Genomic DNA, 12,074 nt, shown 5'->3' with positions numbered 1-12,074 from the left:
ATAAAAGCACTGAGAGGGAGAGAAATCTGATATCTTCAGGGTTTCACAGCAAACACTTTGTTTATTTGTGAGAGAGGAGGAGCTTCCTTTGAGGATAATCTGTTTATATCTCAGCACATTTAAAGCTGTGGTTAAAATATCGAATGTAAAAACATCTTAGTGCATTTAAATCATCTGGTGTCTCACCTCAAAAAGCCAAGCTTGCATAAGCTATGCCTTAGAATAGGAAAGGTAGTGGCCATCCGTACGATTACCAATGTACCGACATTCTATTTGTACGCAGCACCCCTCACATGACTAAGACTAAACCTAACCGTAACTTAACCCTAAAAATTGTTGCAATATATGGTTATACCCTAAACCTAACACTAACCCTAAGACGCCGTACGTACAGTACGTGTACTTTGGTAAACATACCAATAGCACTGGGGGTTGTCAGTACAAATAAACACTTCAATAGGGGCAGTTTTGTTGGTAGTGGCTATCCATACGGTTGCCATATCAATGTACTGACATTCTATTCGTACGCAGCGCCCCTCATTGGCCAGTTTAGGTCACGTGACTAAGACTAAATCTAACCGTAACCTAACCCTAAAAATTGTTGCAATATAGGGTTATATTATACTCTAAACCTAACCCTAAGACACAGTACGTACGTGTACTTTGGTAAACGTACCAATAGCACTGGGGGTTGTTCGTATGGCAACCGTATGAATAGACACTTCAATAGGGGCAGTTTTGTAGGTAGTGGCTATCCATACGGTTGCCGTATCAATGTACCGACATTCTATCCGTACGCAGCAGCCCTCATTGGCCAGTTTAGGTTGCGCTACTAAGACTAAACCTAACCCTAAGACTTGTTGCGATATTGGGTTATAACATAACCCTAAACCTGACCCTAAGACGCTATGTACGTGCACTTTGGTAACTACCAGTAGCACTGGGGGTTGTCCGTACAATGCAACAACCGTACCAATAGAAACAAAGGTGTACGAATAGACATTTCAATAGGAGCAGCTTTGTTATTACTAATGTGTCAAACAGGTTTGGGGTCAATTCACGTGATTTAATTGAATTTGAGATATTCCACAACTGAATTAATTGTTATTTACTCAATAATGCATGTTTTCTCTGTCATTTTTACTGTTTTCTGTGGGCCGAATTTGATGCTCTAAAGGGCCGAATTTGGCCACCGGGCCTTGAGTTTGACACGTGCTGTAGCATTGGACTCGTCCTGTAAAATAAAGTAAAAATTACTGAGAAATCATGACTCAATTGTATCAATAACCAAATAATTTAGTGGTAGAATTCTCAGCCTCACCAAATACACAAATCAAATGAAACTCCACTATATTTTTTAGGGATCTCAGTTTTTCCATACTTATAACGCATTATGGCAGTCATTTTGAACACTGAATTTTGTTTCAAAATCTTGCAATTTTCCTTGAATTATTTCACAATTTTTCACCAAATTAAATTAAAGGAAATTTAAAGGGAACATCTTAACGTTAACATTGCTTCGATATTGTTGGTGCCATACATACTTTATTTGATAATAATAGTGCATTGGATTTATATTGTGCTTTTATGGATCCTCAAAGTGCTTAACATTGTATTATTCTTTCATTCCACACACAGTGGTGGTAAGCTACTATTGTAGCCACAGTTGCATATTGTATCATTTGGGCACATGAAATTGCTCGAGCTCAATGTTCGACCCCTAAACTAAAATGAGTTTGACACTCCTGACATAGATTATGGAAACATGAAATAGAAAAACTAAGGTGCACATTTATTTCATTTAAAATATCAAATAATAATAGTGTAAATGTACTGTATCTGCTGTAAAGTAGGGATGGAAGTATGCAAGGGAGGCTACCATAAATTGCAACTTTTTGCAAAGAAGAAAAACACTAAAAACTGTTGCTAACATGTTTTTTTTTGCATGCTTGCAGTAGCTTTTTCTTCCTGCAGAGGGCAGTATTTCAGCTGAGTACAGATTCTCTTAGATCCATGAAGCTGTACCTAAATATTCTCCCCTAATACCACTTTTCATTCATGTATAAGAAATCTGTATCCTACAAGTTTGTAAGTGGTTTAACTCCAGGATTAATCCCTAAACCTTTTTATTTAACAAACTAGACTCTTTCTCTTCCTCTTCCTCTTTTGTGTGAATAATCTCGAATTAACCCACTTTGTGAACCATTTTGGCTAGAAAATGTCCTGATAGAGTTGTCAAAGAATGAAAAGCTTCAAATAAATCAGATCTAAAGGGATCAGTCCGAGCTGTGACACACTGTCGATTTTGCAGGTCAGTGGAGCATAAAGGTCATGAGAATATTTATAGGCTCACACCTAAATAAGAGATATTGAAATAGCAGATGGTAACAGGTGGGGGGACACATGAGATCAGGTTTGTTTTGCTGCTGCAGACTGAGCTGCTTCATGTGGATTCCCTAGAACATGTTTCTTCCTCAGAGAAAGCAAAGAAAGGCTCCATTCACAGATCTGCAAACAGCCATGAGAGTTTTAACTTTACACTGAGGCCATTGTAAGGGACGCAGTGCATTCCTTTCCACTGACATGATCACACAGAAACATCCCCAACTAATCCACAAACATCAACCTAAACCATGGGCACATGGGCAACTGGTGGCCCTCGGTCTAATTTTGTGCGGCCAGCAATGCAAATCCCCAGAAATTGTATTTCAAAAAGTTGGAAGGAATATAAAGCCCGACACAATACACAAAATAACTCCCAAAACACACAGACTGACAGCGAAATACTCAAAAAGATTCCAAGACTACACAAAATGACTTAAACAAACAAAATGACTACAAAAACACACAACAACACATTACAGAATAGCTGCAAAGACACACAAACTGTCAGCAGAATTTAACAAAATTACGTGAACAACAGAAATACAGAAAGTGACCCCAAAAATGTACAAATCTACAATAAAAATGCAGAAAATGACAAAAAAAATAATACAAGATTACAATAAGAACACAAAAAACAATAAAAACACATATAAAGACTCCAAAATCACATAGAATTACTAAAAACTGACAAAACAACAAACACAAGGGGGACTTAGCTTAGCTTAGCTTAGCCTAGCTTAGCTCAGGCATGTAAATGTTATGCACCACAGCGACCTGTGTACGTGTCTGTGTGTCACGACAGTGTGACGTATGACTGTCGTAAAGTGTTACTACTGTTGGTAAACGGGAGCCCGGGCTCCCGAGGCATTCTGGGTAACGCAGAACAAAATAAAGCTGTTCTCATGAGGCACACAGTCGCCTTCTTCCTGATTCATACACAATAGTAAACAGCAGACTGAAACTTAATAGACCCTTTGATTGTTTGTAAACATTGTGACGTATTTTGTTGGGAGGGGCTTAGCTTGGAGGCAAACCACCATCGATGCTTTAGCCAGTGGCCTGTCCTGTTTTTGCCTCCCATTAAGGCATCTATAATGCTTTTGGCAAAATGTGCACAAATAAATTTGACTAATGAGAGCGTTCAGCTACCAGACTCCTCACCTTTAGAACCAGCAGGAGGCTGCTACTCTCTCCACCTTTAAAAATAAACTCAAAACCTACTTATTTGCTAAAGCATATATTGTATAATAGCAATAACCTAAAACGGACATGGTCTCATTGTTTTGGTCATAGTCACAGACCATTACACGTAAATGTTCAACACCTCAGACCTTTGCAAGAAACCGTCGCATTCAAAACCTACTCATTTACTACTGCAGCCCGCAGGTCAATCAGCATTTTTATGAACTTTATCATAGTAAAGTATTTGCCCACACATGCACCAATGCACATTCTCTCTCTAGACCCAGTGGAAGCTTTAGATTAGGTCAGACATTGGCAACTGGTGACCCAGGGGCCACGTCATGTGGCCCTCGGTCTAATTATGTGCAACCCCTAAAATAAATGCACACAGTGACTGCAAAAACATGCGAAATGACGGACAAGTAGTCGAGATGACTCAAAAAATTCACAAAAATACACAGCTGGATAAGAAAAATGAAACAAGATGACTTCAAAATTCACGACTGGACAACAAATACACGCAAGATGACAGAAAATTAGACAAGATAACCCTAAAGATTCAGAAAAACATCAGGAAAATACACAAATGGACAACAAAAACACACAAAATGAGATGAAAACACAGAAATAAGAGGAAAAATGCAAAAGAAAAAAATAAAATAAAATAGAGAAAAATATACTAAATGATAGCAAAAACACACAAAACGAAAGAAATATATTCAGTGATATCAAGAACACAAAAACAAAAAATACAAAGTGACAACTTAAACAAACAATCTGAGAGAAAGACGCACACACACACACACGCACACGCACGCCTAAAACAACAACAAAAACATACAACAATGACAATAATAATGTTCCCATTCATTAGATTCTTAAATACTTTTCTCAGGAAATTAACTTTGATCTCCTGACATGTTTCAACTGCCATCTGTCAACCTTCCTCAAAGGCATCTGCTGACCCTTATGAAATTCTTAAATGCTGACGTGAATTCTCATAATGTGGCCCTCAGATACACTAATCAAAGTTTTGTGGCCCCCACTGTGATCAAAGTCGCCCATCTCTGGGTTAGATTGTGAACTGGGTTGCCAGATTGGATGTTTGACACTTAACTCCACTTGCTGATTTCCTGCAGTGTCAGTAACTGTGGTTTGTTAGAAGAAAACCCTTGATTACATATAGAATATTTATAATATATTTTTAAAACACTCTCGTAAACAGTCAAAGGCATTTTTAGAAATGATGTCACAAATACTTTCAGTTATTGAAGAAACACCAAAAACCCTCTTTTTTTTTTTTAACTTGTTACTAGTCTGGGTGGAGACAAAACAGAAGGTCTTACTTAGTTTAACACAGGTTTTAAAGCAGGAGGGAGACACTTTGCAATAAAACTGCCAGAAATGAAGCTAGAAAGGTTAGAAAGCTGTAAAGTTTCAGATTTATTGTCCGTCTTATATTGAGTTTAAAGCTGTGCCATAAGCAGGCTGTTGCCCCGAGCTGGAAAAACCAATGTAGCACCATAAAAAGGGCTTTACATTACATAAACATACATTACAATTCTACTAAATCAATATTTTCACAGCTCTGTCTTTCCTCTGAAAATCAGAAATGTTTTATTTGCAAACGACTAAATACAAGAAATATGACTTGGTGGATGTGCAAAAAAAACAAAGCAGAAACAGCATAATAATAATAACAATAATAATAATAATAATAATAATAATAATAATAATAATAATAATAATAATAATAATAATAATAATAATTATAATAATAGATAAAAATATAAAGGATGGATGTGAACATATATACTCATTCGTGTCATTTGCACATTGTTGTGTTTTTGTTTTATTTAAATTTGCTCTAAAACTAAGTTGCATTTTAGTCAAAAGTATGGATTATGGAAGCCCATTCCCACCAGTAAAAAAAACTAAAACAAAAGTAAAAGTTAAATAATAATAATTAAAAAAAAACCTCAATCTTAATTACGAAATACTGACATTATGAGATAATAAGTCATAAGTATCTCATAATTATGGCCTAGTATCTCATAACTGTGACTTTGTATCTCGTAATTATGACTTAGTATCTCACCATAATGACTTATTATCTAATAATTAATGGGCATGAATGGGCTTCCATAGTTAGGAGAAAAGAAAACTGGAAAAAATGAAATAATAATAATAAAAATACAAGTCATTATTTACATAGTTATGATGAGATACTACCCCATAATTGTGATTTAGCATCTTGTATCTAATAATCTAAAAAAAGAAGTCATAATTATGACTTATGTGGTGCTATTATGAGATACTATCTCATTTGTTATGAAGTCTCATAATTGTGACTAAGTAAGTCATAATTATGACTTAGTATCTTATAGTCATAATGATGAATTAGTATCTGTCAATTCAGACTTGGTATCTAATGTTATTAATTAGTATCCAATAATTAATGGGTGGGAATGGATTTCATAGTATGGGGAAAAAAGTACAATAATAATAATAATAATAATAATAATAATAATAATAATAATAATAATAATAATAATAATAATAATCTAAGACATAATTATGAGATACTAAGTATCTCATAATTATGGCTTAGTGACTAATAATTAAAAAAAAAAAAATCTCATAATTTTGCTTTAGATTTTTTTTACTGGCGGGAATGTGTGTGTGTGTGTGTGTGTGTGTGTGTGTGTGTGTGTGTGTGTGTGTGTGTGTGTGTGTGTGTGTGTGTGTGTAGAGTCAGTGCAGTGCAGCTTTAACTGGTCCATCATGCTTTGCGGTGGCCCACTTCACTCCGTGTGTTAAACTGACTCGTGTTGTTAGCTCAGCCTCACATCTCTCTCCCAGTGTCGGACACCAGAGCACCAGCAGAGCTCCAGCTGAGCACCAGCAGAGCTCCGGCTCCAGCACCGAGCCTCCCTGTGTCGGATGTCCGGGCTGCGGACGCCCTGCTGCGGCTCAGAGGCGGAGACTCCTCCTTAACCCTGCGCGGAGCGGATTTAGACTCCAGTGAAAGTAGCGGATTTCCCCGCTAGTACCCGGTGAGTGAGGACCAGCTGCAGACCCTGGAGCTGCTGTTACAGGTACGTGTGTGTGTGTGTGTGTGTGTGTGTGTGTGTGTGTGTGTGTGCGTGCGTGTGTGTGTGTGTGTGTGTGTGTGTGTGTGTTCTCTGTTACACAAGTGCAGCGATTCATCCTCACGATACAAAATGACCACGATCAGCTGGAGCTGCATAAGTTTGTTAGGAATGGTTTCCAACCTGTCATGTGACTATTGTTTATTCCATCCTCGTGTGTGACAGTGTTTTATTCCCATTAAATAGAACATGTAGCTGTGTTACTGATGCTATGATAGGGCAGATCTCACTCAGCACTTTGATTTAATCTGACTTTCTACTGCTTAGTCTTAAAGACACAATGTACAGTAAATAAAAGACCTCCTATCCACTCCCAGTAACCTGTACTGGTCTTCTTTAGGGGCTTAAACACTGCTTTGTGAAGCAAACTTTCAGAGGAGTTGTTTTAGTTCACAAACAGATGTAAGATGTTGATGTAAAAGATGGTTTTATAATGTACAGACAGTTTTTATCACTTTTAGATGAGATTAACTGTCAGCCCAGGGGCCACATATGGCCCTCTGGCTAATTTTGTGTGGTCCCAAAGTAAACACACAAAATGACTTCAAAAATACATAAAATGTTTATAATATCATATGCAAAATGACTCCAACAATACACAAGATGACAACAAAAATACAGGAAAATATACAAAACAACAAAAATACACAAAATGAGAACAGATTTTGCACAAAATGACAATAAATTATACAAAACTGAAACAAAAACACACAAAACAACCCCCCCCAAAAAACCTACATTAAACAACAGCAAGCACACATGGAATAAATAATCTTATACAAAGCAACAGAAATATACCCAATGACAATAAATGACATAAAAATGCAACAAAAAATACACAAAATGACTCCAAAAATACACAAAACAACTGTACTCAAAATTACTCAAATAATTCATAAAACAATAAGAAACACACAGAATGAGAAATGATTAGGGATCGACTGATATGGGTTTTTTATGGCCGATACCGATTTTTTTCCATCAGCTTTAGCCGATGACTGATATGGAATGTTCATTTTCTTGAGCCGATTTTTGGAGCCGATACTACTTTTGTTCCCTCAATTTATCATAACAATTATATATGATCATAACAAATGGTACGAGTCTCAATTTAAAAAAAAAAAAGAACATTTATTGATCTTAACAAAGGTGAGGTAGAACGACAAGTAAAAAATATTTAACAAATATTAAAAACAGATGATGTAGAACAAGAACAAGTAAAAAAATATTTAACAAATATTAAAAACAGATGATGTAGAACAAGAACAAGTAAAAAATATTTAACAAATATTAAAAACAGATGATGTAGAACAAGAACAAGTAAAAAATATTTAACAAATATTAAAAACAGATGATGTAGAACAAGAACAAGTAAAAAATATTTAACAAATATTAAAAACAGATGATGTAGAACAAGTAAAAAATATTTAACAAATATTAAAAACAGATGATGTAGAACAAGTAAAAAATATTTAACAAATATTAAAAACAGATGATGTAGAACAAGAACAAGTAAAAAATATTTCTGCTCTCTGTAAATAATGCGGATCAGCGAACGCAGCGCCTGCATCGGCCGATGCAGATACACGTAAAAAACTGCAAAATCGGTCGATAATATCGGCCGGCCGATGTATCGGTCTATCACTAGAAATGATATACAAAACAAAAAAATACACATAATGATAATAAATGGCACATAACTGAAACAAACACACACAATGACTCTAGAAATACACAAAATAACACCCACAAACACACACAAGTGACACAAAAAAAACACACAAAACAGAATGAGAAATAATATCCAAAGAATGTCTCCAAAGACACACAGATCAACAAGAAAAACACAGAAACCTTTTGTTATTTCCTGTATTAATGCTCACGATTACTCCTTATTCCTAATGCTGACATGAATGTGGATAATGTGGCCCTCTGATCAGACGGTCACATTGTTGTGGACCCTGCTGTGATAGAAGTGAACCATCTCCAGTTAATAGTGTGAACTTTAGGCACTGCTCACTGGTTCACTAATAATAATAATAATAATAATGATAATAATGATGATGTCGTTGTTATTGTTGTGAACCACAGAGGGACTTTACGTCAGTGATTATTCTATTCCACACACTGTGTCACACACTGTCAGTGTTTTCTCTCCTACAGACACATTAAGCTCCTGGTGTTACAGGGTTAAAGGCTTATTGTCTCCACTGCACAGATTACTTTTAACTTTTGAGAATCCAAGGTGGCGACAGCGTGACATCATCACTGTTTATTAGTATGAAGTTTTCCACTGAGTACCATTAAAGATGAAAACTAATACTAGTCTCTTATTGTTTAATTAACTCCACCAAGGAGCTAATATTGTCACCTGCGTTTTTTATTTGTTTGTCTGTTCGCAGGATTACGTCTAAAGGATTTTCATACATTTTTAACCAAAGATAGACCTTATTAACGCCAGAGGAGGGCCACAAAAATGTGTTTGTTTGATCTAAGGGCCACGTTATTAACATTCATGTCAGCATTTAGAATAATGACCAATCTAACACGAGAAGGAACATAAGATTTTTTATAGTAATTGTAAGTGTTTTTCTCTGTTGTTGTCTTGATTCCTATGATTGCATTTTGTGCATTGCCATTGTCCTTTTTTGTATTTTTCTTGTAAAGTGTCAGTTTTTCGGAGTCATATTGTGTATTTGTGTTGTCGTTTTGCATACTTTTGTTGTCATTTTCTGTCATTTTTGTATATTTTTTGTATTTTAGTCGTTTTTTTGAGTTATTTGAAGTCATTTTGTGTATTACTGTGAGTTCAATCATTTTTAGAGTCGTTTTGTGTGTTTTTGGCGTATTTTCTGTGTTTTTATTGTCTTTTTGCATACTTTAGTTGTCGTTTTCTGTAATTTTGTACATTTTTTAAGTCATTTTGTTGTTTTGCTTGTTTGGAGTAATTTTGTGTATTATTGTTGTCAGTTTCTTCATTTTTGTAGTAGTTTTGTGTGTTTTTGGAGTATTTTCTGTGTTTTTCTGGTTTTTTACTGTATTTTTCTGGTTTTTTACTGTATTTTTCTGCAATGTAAATCTATGTACTTTTTAAATGTATTCTTGCTTTTGTTTTGTGTATTTTTCTGTTATTTTGTATGTTTACTTTGGTGGGGGGGGCACATAAAATTAGACCGAGGGCACCATTTGGGCCCCGGGCCGGTAGTTGCCCATGTCTGCCTTATGCCATGAAAGAATCCATTATATTTAGGAGGAGATCTGGATTTTTATACAAAAAAAAGTTGATAATTGACTCTACAATTGATCTGTGCCAATGCCAACTGTGATGTGGTGAAGTGTTCCATGGACTCCATCATTGGTCCCCAGGGGAGTCCTCATCCAAAGACAAAGGTCAACCTAATTCAATTTACGCCCTGTGTTTGGAATATGTGCTGAGGTTAGCATTAGTGTTTCCGCTTTGCTAGCAGCATGGAGATCCTAAAGGCAATGTCAGTCACGCTGACGTATCTGAACACCTAATTGGATAAATTGCTCCAGGCTTATGAGTAAAATTGTGGCCCTCAGCAGGTTAATCCTCTTCATTTAAGTCATCTTGTGACTTTGCTCAGATGTCGTCATGAGGTCAACACGTGTGGTTTAGCTGGAACAGTTCCCACACTGTTCACAAAAAAATAAAATAAAACAAAGATCGCTGAATTTTCTCTGCCTCAAAGACACTTTCATTTTTAACAAATTTAAAATATTTCTTAAGTCGCCGATATTGTTTGTCTTAGGTTCACATACACATCTTTTCACAACAAATATGCATGTTTTTTTTTTTTTTTTATACTTCACAACACGTATGTAATAAATAAATGTAAACTTTTCTAAAAAAGGAAACAAATTGATTTAAAGTATTAAATGATAACTCTATTATCAGCATATTTGATAGCTACAGCCCTTCTACTCACACAAAGGTCATCATGAATAACTCGTGACATTTTTTCTGTCAGTTTGTCTATTTTGTTGTTGTTTTGCATGCTTTTGGAGTCATTTGGGGGTATTTTTTTTTCATTTTGATTTTTTTTTTGTGTCATTTTCTGTGTTTTTACTGTTATTTTGTGCATTTTATGTCATTTTATGTTTTTGTAATTCTGTGTATTTTTGCTGTTTTGTGTATTGTTGGTGTCGCGCTGTGTATTTTTCTGTCATTTTGTGTGTTTTTGTTTTTGTTTTTTTGTTTTTTTTGCATGTTATGTTTTTGTAATCCTGTGTATCTTTGTTTTGTGTGTTTAGCATTAGAACATAGATAAACGTACTGTAACAATACACACCATATGTTGTCTACACTCTGCTGCAAGTCTTTACATGTTATCAATACTAGACTATGAGAATAATATTCAATAATTCTATCCCATCATACAAGGGTTTATAATCTGTTCACTTACTGCTACCATGGTAACATGACACAGGTTGCAGTGTAGGGAAACAACAGTACTGCAGTAGACGGGATCATTGTAATAACTTACAGAACTGTTGTGTGTGTTTGCTGCTGCAGCCAGAAATCTTTGCTCTTCAGCAGCGTTTCAGAGCTCACCTCCATCTTTTCTCTGCGCTGCATTCAGCGTAAACAAAGAGGAAGTGACAGGAAAGCACGGGAAGCTTCTTAATTGTTGCTGATTGTTTGGTCTACTTTCCCAGAACGAACCCTCCAATCAATCCGGTCATCTGTGCGAGAAGCGCACAAAGCCTGAGCGGTGTCGCCATGGTGAGGGATTGTTTGCATGCTGGTAGCCATGTACACACACACACACATTACAGCATGGTCTTTGTTAGTGCAGCACTTGTTTGTAAGGACCCCCCCCCCCACCTACCCTTGCTGTGCTGTCACTACCTCCTCGTTACTTTAAATCAGTGGTTCTCAACCTTTTTTGCCCGTGACCCCCAAGACTGGGGACCCCCACTGTACCTGAAGGTGGTTGAACACAGACATGAAGATTGAATAACGGTCTTGTATTTGTGCCATAGTATATAGTCATCTTAAAGATGTAAATCCTTGTTTTAAGCAGAAATAAAATGGGTTAAAAGTGACTAAAGATGGTGGAAAAGGTGGTGAAATGGGATTTTAAAAACCATAGAAATTGATTATGTAAATTAGATTGGCCAAAAATGGACAGAAAAAGTGGTAAAAAGGTTTCAAAGTCTCAATATTGGAACAATTAGTTTAAACTGGCAAATAATGGGCATGAAATATGGTGAAAAGAGGTTAAAGGTGACAATAATGGGTCAACATATGTGACATTAGGTGGCAAAAGTGGCAGAAAGGGTTTATAAGTGCCAAAAATGTCTTGAAAGTGGAAAAAATGTGGAGAAATG

At 35.9% G+C, this 12,074-nt stretch overlaps 1 protein-coding gene across 2 annotated transcripts in view; it reads left to right on the top strand.

The window, feature by feature from the left end:
- Positions 1 to 6,343: 6,343 nt before the first annotated feature.
- Positions 6,344 to 12,074, top strand: part of rassf8b (Ras association domain family member 8b) — a 36,739-nt gene continuing 31,008 nt past the window's right edge. Inside the window, exons 1-2 of one of the 2 annotated variants that reach the window (XM_028451693.1) lie at positions 6,344 to 6,665; positions 11,400 to 11,466. The gene's annotated coding sequence lies outside the window, so the exon portion shown is untranslated. The remainder of the gene's footprint in view (positions 6,666 to 11,399; positions 11,467 to 12,074) is intronic. The other variant, XM_028451694.1, reaches the window with a different exon arrangement.

Source organism: Gouania willdenowi, chromosome 6 (genome assembly GCF_900634775.1).
Source record: "Gouania willdenowi chromosome 6, fGouWil2.1, whole genome shotgun sequence".
Lineage (NCBI taxonomy): Eukaryota > Metazoa > Chordata > Actinopteri > Blenniiformes > Gobiesocidae > Gouania > Gouania willdenowi.
The sequence above is the reverse complement of the archived record's forward strand: the minus strand, read 5'-3'. Positions and strand labels throughout refer to the sequence as shown.